The following is a 12421-nucleotide window of genomic DNA, read 5'->3' as shown; positions in this document are numbered from 1 at the left end:
CTGGAGCTGCTGTTGGCAGCGTGCTGCTGCTGTGCCCTGAGGCCATCACAGCCAGGAGCTTGCTAGCCAGAATCGCCTTGCTAGCTTTGTCTGGTGGTGCTGACCAAGACAGACCTTCACCCTCAGAGCAGTAACCAAACTGTGTCAAGGGCAGTGATCTCTACCAGTGACATTCACAGGCTCCTGCCCTCGGGGTGCCACCCTTGGCTCTGCCTTCTCAGATCTGAACTGAGCCTGGAGCACTCTGGTCCAAGCCTTGAGCTCAGTCAGCCTTTGGGAAAAGGTGGAAAATGTGTCACCTCTCTGCTCAGACAAAGCAAAGCCGTGCCTTGTCCTCACAGGTGTCTGAACCACAGCCTCATGGGTGGAAAGAAGCCCTGTGGCAACCTAATCTCCTATTCTCTTAAACCAGAGTAGGGACAGATGTTGCTAATGTTTATTGGTGGCACCTGGGGGACGCCTCTTTGTGGGTAGCCACTAAAGCCTTGCTCAAGCTTATGGGTGTGCTACGTGCCTTGCATTTGGGGAGTGAAGGAAAACTGTAAACAATATTTAGCTATTGTCAAAAAATTGACCCTACTGTCTGAAGCATGGGTGATCCCTTGATCTGTGTAGGAGAGAGGGCTGCATTCCCAGGATGGTGGGATAACATGGTCCTAAAGAACTCCCAACTCCTCTTATTATGCTGGCCTCTGTGCCTCTTCACTTTTATCTTGCAAAGCTTTTTCTATTATCTATTTTCTAGCGGAGTTCCCTACCTAAATTTGCTATTCTTTTCTATTTCTACTTGTGAAAGGGAAAAATGTCTTGCAATGAGAAATATTTATGCACCTTGGTGTATCGGTCGCTTTTACATTGCTCACTAGATGGCAGTACGATGCTTGTTTTATCGATGGAAGGCACTGGAGCCATCTATTCTCCACGAGTCTGAAATTCCCTAGAATCTGGGATCTGGTATTTTCTTCTCTAAGATACAAGGTCCACAGGTGTAGGAAATGCAAATTGAAATCTATATTCCTCACAAAGAACCCCAGTTTCTGTTAACTTTTTACAACAATCAAGCTTATATAATTTTTCAGTAAAAAGTTTATAAAATAAACTCAGAGAGTGAAGATGCTGGTGATGCTACTGAAATCTCTTAAAAAAGAAGAAGAAATAATAATTAAAAAAAACCCCCATAGAAGTTCTGGTGAAAGAGGTGAAGATGTGTAAGAGAAAATGAGTTTTAACCTGCTCACTATGGAGTACTGAAATCAATACTGGATTTTTGTTTCTGCTTCCTTTTTTGCTAGCTAAGCACAGTTTCTGGGAGATTAGGAACCAGTCCAGGAAACTATCATCTCTACTTTAATTGGAGTGCACAGGCCCTGGTTCTTCTCTGCTCTTTCAGAAATCTCTATGCTCCAATTAGAATTGCTGTAAATAAATGAAGGCTTTACCTTTTCTATGGTAACATCCTCACCTATCCCAGTTCAATTTTGCAAATATTACAGAGGTTCAACTATTTCGGCTTGACTGCTTGGTCTAATGCAAGGACCTAAAGATTTCCTTATGAAGCAAAATGTCTCAGTAATTGGAAGTGAAATGGACCTGATATTTGTGTTCCTTGGACCATAGGTATATGACTTAAGCCTCCTTCAGATAAATCCAATAGTCTAATTTAGCATATAAGTTGTGCAGTAAAATATAAATAACTTTGAATTAATACTAAAATAACTCCTGTTAGAGTCAAAGCTCTTTCTCTGCTTTGATTTGCCAACTTTCCAAGTAGCCTTGGGAAGCCATGCCTCTGTGCAAGAGTAAATATTTGAACAACCACAACTAAACTTGAAATCTAGTGCTGTTGTTTTCCCATGATTGAAGGAAAAATGGGCTGAACATAGATACAGGTACATATATATGAGTATTATTTATTATTTAATGTTTACTTATTTTTAAGAAAGGCATCATTCTTAGAAGTTTGGAGAAGTTTGCAAATTTACAAATTCTTAAGTGAAACATAGGGATTTCAAGATGCTATAGGTACTATAGGTAGTACACTTGAAGTATATTACCTGTGTGCAGAGCATTTATATGTTTATACCCTACAATCATATTCACCATTACAGAATCAAAATATGGACAAAAATGTTTAGAAAATACTGATACTTGCTACAGTTGGGTGCAGCTGCTTTTCTTTTTTCTGCTGCTCTTGAAGCCTAAAATAAAGCACAGTGTGCAACTTGCACACTTAAATCATAAGACAAGAATGAGAACCAGTATACTCTGACTGTTTTCCTCAGTATGGAGTCTAAAGTGATGAAAAGGGGAATGGGTGTAATCTGAAAATAAAATAACACTTCTGCCTGAGCACAGTTAATGCTCCCTATGCCACTCCAGGCATGACCCAAAGCCTGTCCCTGGACAAAGGGATGGGTATCTCTGAACCACTCTACAGCTGCAGCTGTCTTGTCAAAATTTGTGTCATCTCTGTCATTCACTGTGTGGGAGGTGCTGCCAAATAATTCCTCATATTTTAAAAAACATTTTAAAACTTTCCAAGATTTTCTAGACGGTAAATGTTGCTGAGATATATAAAATGATGTGTTGACCTTCTGCACAAATAGCTGTTGCAAGGGATTATTCCTCAAGCCTACGCTTTGAAATAGTTGCTGTGAGCAACTATTGAGTGAACTGAAGTTGCCAGTTAAGAAAGCTGATAACACAGAATAGTTCATGGAGCAGAGTTCCTCTCTTAGACCTGGGTGTTGATTTCTGAGATAAGTTTTCTGCCAGATGGTATTTTTAATGGAAATGAAACAAACAACATTAGAAGAAAAAACCAACCAAAGAAGTCATATTGCTGTATCTCCTGATCATCCTGTAGGAGAGCAGTCTTCAAGGTCATTTGCAACATTTGCTACCATTTCTCAGAGACCTGACGTGATGCTTTTTGTCCTGGTGAGTCTGCAGCCACATTACCAACAGACTGGAGCCTCCTAGTGTTTAGCAAGAAATAATTCATTTTAAAAAATGCCTCATTAAAAATACCTGCCACAATCTCTTTGTTAATTTAATTTTTGTTACCCGTTCATTCAGTTTTCTTACTAGAAAGCCATCTAGAAACTGTTGTGGCAAGTTGGCATTGATATTGAAAGGCTTGGCTGAGCCATGAGCTCTGTGCTGTGCTCCTCCCCAGGCAGCAGCAGTACACCTTGAGAGTCACCTGCTTGCTGTGCCTGCTGCCTGGACATACTTGAGTAGGTCACAGAGCAAACCACTGTTTATATTTACCAAATTGTTTGTTAAGGGTCAGAAGTTCTTTATAATCCCACTGAAGCCCCTTTGTGCTTTGGTGCATTCCAGTTCCCATCTCGCTGCTCCTGGGTGCTCCTGATAAAGGCAGGAGAGCTGCTGCAGGGCTGTTGTTGTGGAGGGAGGGACAGACTGTCACCAGTATGTCCTGTCTCACATAGGGGTTTCTTTGCAAAATTGCAAGTAAAGAGCAGGCAGAAGGCTCCTGATGACAGAATGTATAGCCTGGTCAGGAAATGTACTAAATCCTTCTGCACACACAAAGGAAACAGAAGTCTGTCCTGTCTGCAGCTACAGGGGCTATCTGTTTTTCAGAAGCTGTAAAAGTTTTGCTTTTTGCCTGAACATTTGTGGTGTGAAGCCTGCTGTTGGTGGCAGCAGTGCTTCCACGATGGAGGAGCATGAGCTCTGCTGGGCAGCAGTGATTCTCCCCAGCACACCAGCCAATATGTTCCCTCTTTCCTCACTTCCCACAGTGAGCCAGGTAACAGCCCCAAGCCTGGAAGGAAGAAATGGTGAGTCCTGTGCCTCGAGCTTTTGTGCAGTGTTGCTAAACCCAGGTGCTGAGAGGTTGGAAGATGGAAAGCAGTAGCAGTAAGAGGCTTGGAGATATTTGGACCTGTCTGGTTTCTGGTGTTCATGTAGGATTCACATGTCTGGGTCTCCATGGAGCCTTGTTTTGAATGAAAGGTGAGCTTCCATGTAATTGTGAGACATTTGAAGGAAAGACTTTGGGGAAACAAGCAAATACTGTGATGTTCCTGAACAACTGTGCCCAGCCTTTGGGTGGCTGAAAGCAGAAGAGCGAGGAGGAGCCTTTTGCCATGGGTCAGGTTTGGCTGTTGTTCTTACATGAGGTTTGTGTAAGGGCAGTGTGTGGGGTCTGAACAGCTGCCCTGCTATGCCTGCAGGCTTCTCCTGCTGTGGGCTGGCTGAGGCAGAGGCCAGCAGCTCCTTCCACCCTCCCTTCCCCAGCAGAAAACTGCTGCTGAGAGATGCAGCAGGGTCAGGGCTGTTTTCAGAGCCTGGCTGGAGAAGAGGTTACAGGCATCACCAGGAGGAGTCTGGCATTACCCTGCTCCCATTCAGCCCAGAGAATGCTGCTGCCCTGGTTAGGTATCCCAGAACAGCTGGACCAGGCTTGGGTTTGGAGGAACATCATCTCTGAAAGGTTGACTCAGGCACCTGAGGAAATTAGTGTGGAATAAAGACTTGGGAGAACTGAACTGAATCTGAGCATCAGCAATGCATCAAGAGACACAAATATTGCTAAAATATATGAAATGAAAGTTAGTGGAAAAAATTAAACGTTTAGTGAAGCATGCAGAGCTGGAAACATTGCTATGGTTGTTAGGTTTTAATTAGTTGGAAACTGTTCATTCAAGCTCGGTTTCTGTGCAGTGAATGTCCCAATGTGCTTGGGTTTGGGACCTATGGGTTCTGAATTTTCCTTTCTTTATGAGTTCTAAGTCCTGAAATATTCATTGTGCATGTGTCCTTCTGGCTTCTGGGGTGCTGTGGAGGGAGATATTTTGTACACAAATTTTGCAGTGAATGATACCATTTACTGCCTAGTGGTACTTACTGTAGCCCCAGGGACTGAAGTGGTCCAGCTCAAAAGACATTTCATGTGAAAGTAAACATTTGAGGGTGTTCCACAGCAGGAAAGGAGTGCCACCTTAGCTGTTTCACCTTTCAACATAAAGAAGACTGAGAAACTCAGGGCCTGTGTTTTTACAATGCTCCGTGAGCTCACATGGCCTCTGCATGTACATGTATACACACAGACACCTAAGTGTGTCAGTGAAAAAACTCAAATTAAGCATTTTTCTTCCACTGAAAAATTTCACCTCCTCAGTTGAGAATACTCCATTACTATTAACATACTTCATAATATCTGTTTTTGGGGACAGGAACATTTTTAATCCCTGGCCTCGCTTCACATGAGTGAATACAGATCTACCTGTTAGCTAGAGCATTGGTACCTGGAATTAAAAAGGCATATTTTGGGCATCACTGTGTGTGCCTGTTTTCCAATTCCTTATTTGGAAGTCTTTATCTTTGCTATCTTATCTGATGCCTTCTGGAAACAATTTTCCCTTAACACCACTTCATAAATTTCAGCATACACTAGACTGAAGGTTCTGGGCCATTTCTTACATTTTGTAATGAATTTTCTGATTGAATTCTTTTACAGATAGCACCTCATACATGCAAAGCAGTGCCTAAGATCCTGGTGGATTTTTTACTGATTTTATGTATACACCTTTAAGAACTTGTGATATATTCTGAAAAGCTAAGTTGCCGCTGAAATGTGCATGCTTATATTTTCCAAGGCATTAAATGAAAAATCTGAAAAGGGATAGGAATAGGATAAGAATAAGCCTATTAACATAAACCCAGGTAAAATTAGAAACCAGGTGTGTTTGCATAGTTAAGTTTTATTTGGAATAGCCACAACAATTTGAAATAACTACCAGATATGTTGTCAAATAGCTGAATGCTATTAGGGAAACTCTGTCACTTACATTAATTTAATTAATGCCTCAGGCTTTACATGAGTAGCCATAACACTAAGATGATTAATCTCTGATTGTAAAAGGAAGCACCAGTATGGTTCTGTGGCTTCAAAATTTTCCTCACTGGGCAACCCACATGAATTTTAATTTAGAGTTTGATTAAACCTTCTTAAAAGATGGCTCTGTCATGTCATGCTCTTCAGGGATGGCTGAATGTGGGGGAGAAAGGCAGGGGCCTCTCCCCTGTGAGAGCGGATCCCAGCCCCCTCCATGAGCTCCAGAAATGCCTGAGTTCACAAGGAAGGTGCAGCCTGGCTGCAGGAGGGGTCTGGCTGCTGAGGGAAGGGCTGTTCTCTGGGGGTGTTTTGGGAACTGAAGGTGTGGAATTATTCACAGAACCGAGCAGCTGCAGAAAAAAGCAGGAGTGTTAGTGGAGAAAGAGTCGTGATGGGAGGGGTTCTGCTGCTGTGGAGCAGCACGAGTGACAGCATGTTGAAGGCACTAAAGGGGAATCCCTGGAGAAGAAGCAGTGCTTGGCATCGTTCAGAAGGGCAGGCAGGGCCTTGGTGGCATGGTTAGGGCTGGAGGGACTTTTGGTCATTGCAACCACTGCACGCTCAGATTCAGCCAGCTTTCAGCAGCAAAACAGGAACTCCTGCACCTCTGCCCCACACATCTGCTGTACCACAGAAAGGGAAAATAGCAATTTGTCACCTCTGTTTAAAAAGAACTTTGGAAACATGTCAATGTGGCTTTTGTCAAGAGAAATCGTGTCTGAGAGAAATCCACTGCTCTTTGTCTGAAGCACTGACATGAGTGTGGATTAGGGTGATTTGGTCGGTACAGTGTGCTCAGATTTTCCTAAAGCTTTTGATAAGCTCCTCAGTGGAAGATCCTAAAGAAGCAAAACAGTAGCAGGATGAAAGGAAAGTTCCCTGCTGGAAAAGATGTGAGGAGTAGGAATAGACAGTCAGGTATTTCAGTGGGAGATAACAAGTGGAATCCCACAGGGATCTGCACTGAGTTCTGTGATGTCTGGCATATTCCTAAGTGGTCTGGAAAATGTCCTAAATAGTGCTGGATGCCTCTTTGATGGAGTTATTCAGGGTAGGAGAAATAAAAATCTAGTTTTAAAAACCTGGTGAGTGGCATTGCAGTAAAATGGCAGCCTGCATTTGGTGCCAGTGACCACAAGATAACGCACATGGGGAAAAATAAACCTGACTGTATGATGCTGAAATGGGCTTTAAACTACCTATTGTGGCTCAGGGAACAGAGCTCAAATTAGCTGTCAGTAATTCTAAGAAACGTTGGTTGAGGGCAGAGCAAGGCTCAAAAGCAAATGGATTGTCAGAAATTGCTAGGGAAGACACAGCAAACAAAATAATTATTTTGCTGTCTATTTACCTCTTGATTACTGTGTGCTGTTCTGGTCTCCACGTCTAAGAAAAGGCATGCCAGTGTTCAGAGGGGACAGAGAAACCTGACAAGTGTTTTCACAAAGAAAGAGCAGCTTCTGAATTGAGATTGATTAGATAGACTCTTTAGATGGGGAAAGGGAAGGTGGAAAGGCATGCGATAGCGGTGGTTAAAATCATGAGTGGCACGGAGAAAATAAGTAGCAAATGATTGTTTGCGTTTCTCCCAGAACAAAACCAAGGGACATCAGGTGGAATTACTGGGTAGTGGCTTAAGCAAACAACAGCAAACTTGGTCCTTGTGGTGTGTGATTAAACTGGACCCAGTCTTACAGTATCTGCTGGGTGTCAAGAGGTTAAATGGACTCAAAACCAATGAGGCGAACTAATAGAAAAAGAAAATCTATCAGGGACTAAAAGGCAAGGAGGTGACATTTGTGCCTGAGGAGCTGCCTGTGTGGCAGGCTCTGCATGTGGGGAGGAAAGAGTGGAGAAAATAACTGCATGGTTGCCCCTTTTAAAATTGCTTGTCTTGGTATCTGCTGCTGGTTCCTGTTAGCAGTGGAATACTGGACTAAGTGGACCTTTGATCTGATCCAGTAGAATTCTTCTGCATAATGTTTCTGTTTAATGTTTTTTTATGTTTTGCACATAAAATAGTTCAGAGACCTACAGGATCCCAAGGTTTAATCCCTGCTTAAATAATTTAGACCCAGCCTGGATGTTCATTCAGAGTCTTGAAAGAGAATGTGTTTTGAAGTCTCATGGATCCACCTGAGAAGATGAGAGCCCTGGGGACTACAGTAATGAACCAGAGACACCCATGCCTCTGGGTGTGGAATTTAGTTCCTTGTGGGATAAGTAAGTAAAAATAAGTTCTGCATTGGGTTTTTCTTCATCCTGTAACTCAATGATTTGTAGTTGTCTGAAGAGAACCTTTTGCGTTGTACAGCTTGTTGTCCTGCTTTCTGAGTTGTGTATAACATGGATGTACAGGAGAAGCCAACATATTGTCATTGGTTACAGAATGTCCCAATTAAAGCAGTGACAAAATGACTCTGTAGCAAGAAGTGTGACCATGAGAACTGCATTTTGATATCAGGAGAATGTCGAACTAGAGTTAAATTGAATGTCTGGTTCTTCAAGGAGGGTAAATTTAATCAGCTGCTCAAAATCAAATTAAGGGGGAAATCAGTTTGGAAAAACACAAGATTACAATATAGCTAATGACCTGAGGTAATACTGGCAAGAAATTTGCCTTCAGATTATAAAATGAAAAATTGTTTCTCTAAGAGGGAACTGCTTGTAGCTGGTGATTGCCTGTGGTGGTTCAGCGCCCGGTGTTTCCTTGCGAGAACAATTAAAGTGTGCCGCCCTTCCACCATTCACTTCCCCTCTATTATGGCAGTAATACCAACAGTCATAATACTGTGATCAAGCCTGTCAGGGTGTCTATCATTGTATTATTTTCTAACTTGGATGTTAAGCTGGAAATGTTTTCCCAGCCCAGCCTGAAACAGCCTTTTGCAGCTGGTGGTCTATGAGTGATCCTCAGGTGTCATATCTCTTTCAGGAACTCAGGCTCTCCTACAGCATCAGTCCTTACAAGAGCCATCTCTACAGCTGGGAATAGAAAGTGAATCCTGCATTTGACTGCATCTTGCTGCAGAGAGGGCTCTGGATTTTAATGTGCAGATTATTTCGATTAACATGGGTGAGTAGAGGGGCTTTATTCAGTGTGGTTGAAAGGGGGGATGTCTGCCCCTGCTGATTTATTTCCAATATAAAGGGAAGACACTGAAGGAGCTGTGGCTCAAAGGTACTGCTGCTGTTCTCATCCCTGAAGGTGATTCCTTCTGCCATAAATTTGTCTCTCTTATTGACAGAGAATTTGGAGATGGTGGCCAGAAGCTGCAGCCATGACTCAGTAAGAAGGGGAAAAGTGCTGCTCTGATATTACCTAGAATTGCATTTAACTTGAACCAGCACAGTGCCTTGCTCTTCTGTGACCTTTACCCATCAGGAGTCATTAGCTAATTGAATTCAGAAGGTAACTCCCAAACTGTTTTCAAACTAAATTAACTTGCTTCAAGGGACCAAGTTGTGTTTGTATTTCCACAGAGATAATGAGTTTAGGCTTCAACTGAAACCTTGCCAGATAATGAGGGAAAAATAAATCAATGACCTCACTCTTATCTGGTCTTAACAGGCAGGTTTTCCTTTGCTAAAAGTGACCCTGAAATGGTCTGGATTGATTCACACAAATACCAAACCCTGCATCCTGCTAAGCAGAGCTGTCCTGGGGAACACTTTGCTCCAAGAGGAGATCTAATCTGAGCATCAGCAAAGCTGCAAGGATTTGAATCGCAGCTTTTCTTAGAGTCAAAATGAATGCTTCTGAGAAATTCAAATGAGCAGTAAGATGAAGAGCAAAGGAAGAATTTAGCTTCAATACTTTGCAAAAGAAAAAAAACCCCCCACATTCTCACACTTGTGCCTGGGACTGAACAGTCTTCATTAGGCATGTACTGCTCTGATTCTCCATAGACATATGCTTCTCTGATTATTTAATTAGCTGGTATTATTAAATAAGAAATGCTTTACAGATGTTAAAGGGAGATTGTTGCCTGCTGAGAACTGGTGTAGCTGTATTGGTGGAGATCCTTCCTTTGGTGCCTTGATTAATGGAAGAAGTATACAGCTCAGAAATGTTCCTCTCCAAAAGTACCTCCTTACTCTCTCTATGGATCTCTCAAATGAAGGTTTAAATCTTCAGGTAATAAATGTGATTAATAATAGCTTTAGAGGATATATGAGGCAATCTCCTCAAATATACAGAGGTAAGAGGCAGGAGATTTTAATTACTTGTGAAAAATCTGTAAAACCTACTCCTAAAGTCCAAAAAAGAAAATTGAAATTTTATGGCAATAGCAGCAGTAGTAGAAAAGACCATTCTGATCTAGTAAGAGATGTGATGTTTTAGGGAGAGATGGTTGATTTATCCAGTTTGTTGATACAGGTTGTATAGTGCACCAATTCTTCTATTGTTGAACATCAAGGAAAAAGTGCCCCGAGGCAAAACCTCGTGGAGATGTGCAAAACCTGAGTGGACACAGCCCTGAGCCACTGTCTTATTTTGACTCTGCTCTGAGTGCAGGGGATCATTGGGACTGGATGATCTGCCTTCCAAACTCAGCCAATCTATGACTTTGTGAACCTAGAATACATTTTTAATGAGTGGCAGCTGGTGCAACTGGTGCACAGAACAGAGCCCAGGTCCTCTGCGGGGGAAGAAGGCTCCTGAAAGGGTTTCTCTCTCATGAATCAAACTGGGCTCCTTGTGTTGCTTTGCTTTTTGTCCTTTTGCAAAACCGAAGTCCCATGCAACTTTCAGACAATTTACCTCCTGGGAAGTGTCTGTGATCCCAGATTTATCAGTCTGCAAACTGTGAGAAGTTGGCCTTATGGACATAAGTGAGTTCCAGTCAGAGCAGTCTTCATTTGTGATTGGCATAGGTGTGCTTACTTCAGTGCTGCATCCAAAAGGACAAATGAACTTATTAGGGAGGTGGTTTGATCTGAGAATAAAGTTAATTCATTCTAAAAACATCATAGAATAAAGCAAAATGAAGAGAACACTCCCATAAAATAAATCAGATATGAAAATAAAATGTCAGAAGCTGAAATCATTCTATGTAATGCATTTTATTTTTCAAGTATTTGCAGTGGAAATGTTTCTTTTAAATGGTCACATTTGGAAAATCTTTTGATGAAAAAATTAAATTAAAATATCCTCTGCCTTATTTAAAATATTTAAATATTTTAATATGTTGTTTCTGTGATTATTAAGATTAAAAGAATATAAGATAAAAAAGTAGATGTTTGAGAAGCTGCTTTAGGTCATTGTCTTCAAGTAATTGCCATAGCTCCTTAGTGACAATGTGAAGATTATTATATAGTCAGAGGGCTGTAGGGATGAGGATTAAGCCTTGAACTTTAGGAAAATTGTAGGATATTTTCTGCCAAGAAAAGTGAAGGCCTGAGCCCTTGCCCTTGGTGGAGATCCAGAGACACAGAATCTTACATGCTAACGTACCTATACAAAAAGCCCCCCCCCCCCCCATATTAAAAGCGAAGAAGTTGGCTGCTATTTGATTGTAATTTTGTTAAATAGATAATTTTATCAAAGAGTCAAAACTGTTTTGTTCAGCTGGATACATCTTCACATGGAAGCAGAATATTCAGCTAATACATGAACCACAGCTTTGACTGTAAAGCTTTCACCCCAGTTTTAAGTTGTTTTGTGGTAACCAAATCCTTCTTTTCCTGTCTTGTCAGCTGTGCAGGGCGGTCCACTTGACAACGAGGGCTCCATCAATTTTATCAATGGTCACCTGCTATTAGCAATTACAAATGGCAATTCCCCAGTCTCAGGGCAGTTAAAAATAAGTGACAGCTTCATGTTATTTGAGGAGTGATTCCTTCCTGTATGAAGCTTACACAGCCTCACAGATGTGCACACTTAGACACCAAACACAAACACATCTGGTCCCCTTCTCTTTTCAGGTCCTGAAACTAAAATAGATTGGATTACCCCCAGTGGTAAGACTGAGTGTCAAAACATATGAAGAAGGAAAGTTTGTGTTTGTTTCTGTGGTTTTGATCTCTTTGTTTGAGTCCTCTGCAGACCTCAAGATTTCCCCACACTTGGGATTTTCATAACCACTTGCTTTCTGTCCCTTGTGTGCAATCTGGTTTCTAAAGAGGTGGGAGTTTGTTCACCAGCCTTTCCCCCACAGGCAGCACTAATGAGCTCTTTCTCTTCCACCCACATGCTATTTTCAGGAAATGTGTAGGAACTTAATGACTGTAAGGCTTCTGGCTTGTCTTATTAGATCTAAATTGTCCAATGGGTTCACAAAAGGTTAGGGAAGAGACACAACAAAAGACAAACAGTTCTGGATGCAGACATGAAGAGCTTTGTATCCTTAAGAAATGTTAGCATTTTAACTTTCACTCAGAGCTGACTAGAGGAACATCTGGAAAGAAACAGTGCTTTTCTGCTCAGATGGTTCTTCAGACCTGGGGCTTTCAGGACAGGGCAGTGGCTGAAGGAGCCTGGCTGATTGTCTCTCCCATGCTTGATCAGTCTGGACAAGGCTGAGCATCCTTGTCCCTGCTGACCCATAG

The sequence above is a fragment of the Haemorhous mexicanus genome, chromosome 2, assembly GCF_027477595.1.
Source record: "Haemorhous mexicanus isolate bHaeMex1 chromosome 2, bHaeMex1.pri, whole genome shotgun sequence".
Lineage (NCBI taxonomy): Eukaryota > Metazoa > Chordata > Aves > Passeriformes > Fringillidae > Haemorhous > Haemorhous mexicanus.
The sequence above is the reverse complement of the archived record's forward strand: the minus strand, read 5'-3'. Positions refer to the sequence as shown.